The sequence below is a fragment of the Pomacea canaliculata genome, linkage group LG10 (assembly GCF_003073045.1).
Source record: "Pomacea canaliculata isolate SZHN2017 linkage group LG10, ASM307304v1, whole genome shotgun sequence".
Taxonomy (NCBI): domain Eukaryota; kingdom Metazoa; phylum Mollusca; class Gastropoda; order Architaenioglossa; family Ampullariidae; genus Pomacea; species Pomacea canaliculata.
The window spans coordinates 2,875,992-2,879,272 of record NC_037599.1 but is presented as its reverse complement, the minus strand read 5'-3'; positions in this window follow the sequence as shown (position 1 = coordinate 2,879,272).

Sequence of the window (3,281 nt, the reverse complement as noted above, 5' to 3'; positions counted from 1 at the left end):
AGCCCCTACATGAACGGGGGGACGATGAACCACTCGGTAGCCGCACATGGCACGCCCACCAGGGAGGCCCGGACACCAGGCACTGAAGTCAAGCAGCGGGCCCACAAAATGACCCTCGCCAAGTTCTCAGACTCCAACTCCATGACGGACATCGTCCTGCGCTCGCCCACTGAGACCGAGGTCATCGCCCAGCTGAAACATCAGCAGTTCCTGCAGGGTCCCGACAGCCCCGCCTCCCGCAAGGCCCACAGTGATGATGGGTTGCGCTACCACGGTGAAACCAAACTATGAGTTGTGCTGGCCACCATGCCAATCTTAGTCTCAATTTTCTTGCCAGTTCCGCGGTTGATTGCCAGTTTTCATGATTGTGGGGTGTCTGGTGCACCATACCGTGTTCACGTGGGCAATAAATCTTGCCAAAAGCGAAAATGTCGATATCTGGATTGGTGGAGGCGGTGTCTCTCGCTCAAATCTTTGGAACCTAGTATTTTGGAGTCAGCCAGACAAGGGACTCCTGGCTAATGCTCGTCAGACCAGGATGGCGGTCTAGTGTTCAGATGTAAACAGTTTGCTGCACGTAACTACCTTAGCACTAGTCAACAGACAGGGAGGCACCATCGTGAAGGTACCCCGGGTCCAAACATAGATTATTAACACAATGAAGGTCTGCCATTAGTTTCTAGAAAACTGAGGTGTTCATTGCTTCTAACGGATCTCACGATCAAACATCGCGCTGGACGTGAAGTCATCAAGATACGTTGTCACAGACAGAAGACATTGTCCTTGTGTCCGTTAGGCGTAGTCATGGTAACTTTTATACTCAATGATGCCATAGTTTACACCTCTGCACAGCTGTTATGAGGGCAGGTAGGCGTTTATTTCACGAACAGAACGTTAAAGTCGTTAGTCGGTGTGGTAGGAATTAGCATTTTGTAATTAGCTAAGTCTGATTTATTTGGAAATACTTGTGCCAGCTGCTAAACCTGTAATACTGAGGTCCTGACTGCGACTCATCTACTTTTATTGTTACCCTAGCTTCAGCTGATACTCAAAGACATCTTTTTTTGGAAATGTTTTCTTATGTGTTCAGAAGGTACATTCAACGAACTGCTTTCGGATATTTAATAGTAAAAGACAATGTCACTTTATTTGGTCTTCATATCATTATTGTTATTATCCTGACCTTACCCCTTCTTTCCATCCTTCTTTCCATCATTATCACCTTCGCTTTACTAAATCGAGTCTGAATACAGTCACTGCCTCCATACATACAAACATCTCAAGCTATCGGGGATCTCTTCTACTGTTGTTGTTGTTGTTTACGCGACACCAACACGGCCAAGACACGAGCTTGTTTGTTCTTCTAAAGGAAGAATTGAACTGACTGCATCACACGCTGCTATAAATTGAAAAGTGCGTACACCAGGCTTGTCAAGTGGAGATGAGGACATAGTCCAGGTGATAACTATGATTGCTATGACCATGTGACCAATGTCCACGGTGGACCACTTACAAGTAGCCCGCGTTTACCGAGCGGAGGCGAACTATTTAAGTGGCCCACCCGGTATTTAGGCGAGGGTCTCATACAGCGATTTCATGACCTTTAGTGAATGTATAGGTACTTTGCCTCTCGACTGCTGAAAAACTTCATGGTTTGTGGCTTTCGAACTGGTCTGTTCACTGCCTCCCAGTGTTTGCCATCACCTCCCGCGGCTGCCATGATAGGACGAGAAGTAGTCACGTGATTTCCCCAGCGCGTTGAATGCAAATACATATTGCATAACTGAGTGTTTCATCTACAATGGGAAAAGGAAGAAGTTTTTTTTTCTTACTCTTGCGACTTTGTAGCATTTTGATTATAATTAGCAGCAATTCCGGCATCAGGGTCCAACTCGGGATTGATGAAAAAGAGAGGCTCAGAAAGGGAGAGAATGCACGAGAAGTCCGTGATGTCCACCACAAGAAGTCCGTGATGTCCACCATGAGAAGTCCGTGATGTCCACCACGAGAAGTCCGTGATGTCCACCACAAGAAGTCCGTGATGTCCACCACAAGAAGTCCGTGATGTCCACCACAAGAAGTCCGTGATGTCCACCACGAGAAGTCCGTGATGTCCACCACGAGAAGTCCGTGGATGTCGCCAAGAGTTTACAGGAAGCAGTTGAAGTTTCTACTCATCAAGTATTTTTAGCAGCTCGCCGCTGACCTCATCTGACGCCGGGTGGATCAATATGAAATCCTTCTGTGCTTCTGTGTATCGATTCATCTTTTGAGAGGGAGACCGCGCAGGCACGAGACAGACGCACGTATTCACGCATACATCCTTCCCCCCTCTCTCTCTCTTGTGAGTACTTTAAACTGCTTGATGCCTTCTCTGTTTTTAAAGGCATTTTCAGTCAGATATTTGTAGATACCATAAACTTAACTCTGTTTGAACGAATTTAATAACTTCTTTTCGTGTCATTTTTAGACGATCGTTTGTTTATGAAGATACTGTGATCGACTTGTCGAAATGTTAAGTATATTACAGGACTAGACAAATATTCCTGGGACATTATCTTGGCTTTACATCAATGCCAAGTAGTATCTTACTGGCTACACAAGCTGTGTGGTTGAGAAGACACTCCCCCATAAAAAGCATTATACAACTATTTGGGAGGTGGGCGAACTCACAGAAAACGAGAATTTCAATGTATTGCTTTATGTGAATCTCTCAACCTATTTCTTCTCGTAAAGACTGCTGAAAGAGAGGGAGCAACAATGGCTGGAGGTTATGATGGACAGGAGGGTTGGCTGGCAGATTGCCGAATTTATACAAGTATGATGGTCAAGCATAATGTCCTTAGTTAGAAGACAAGTTTAGACATTCTGTTTGATATTCTTTCCATGTTAGTTTGTGATATAAGGTTGTGTAGAGGGGAATGAATTGATGTTTCACGCCAACTGCCATATCAAGGCAAAGCAGACGGCCCTGTAAGTAGGTGCTCCAAACAAACAACAAACAGCCTCCCGGAGACGAGATTCGAGTCCAGGACAGCCAACCCTCACTACTGGTGCCCCACTCATTGTTGCCTCACCAGATTGCCCTGCAAAGTCTCGGTCTAATCACTAGCCATGTGTTGCTCTCACTAGTCGTGTGGAAGCTGCTTTGTACAAACATCATACACGCAACCGTGAGGCGGTTTATAGCAAAATGATTACTAGGGCAAATTATTTTGAAATATTCAGACCGTTCCTAGCAGCATGGGTTCTCCTCATCACATAAGTACGACCACATGGTT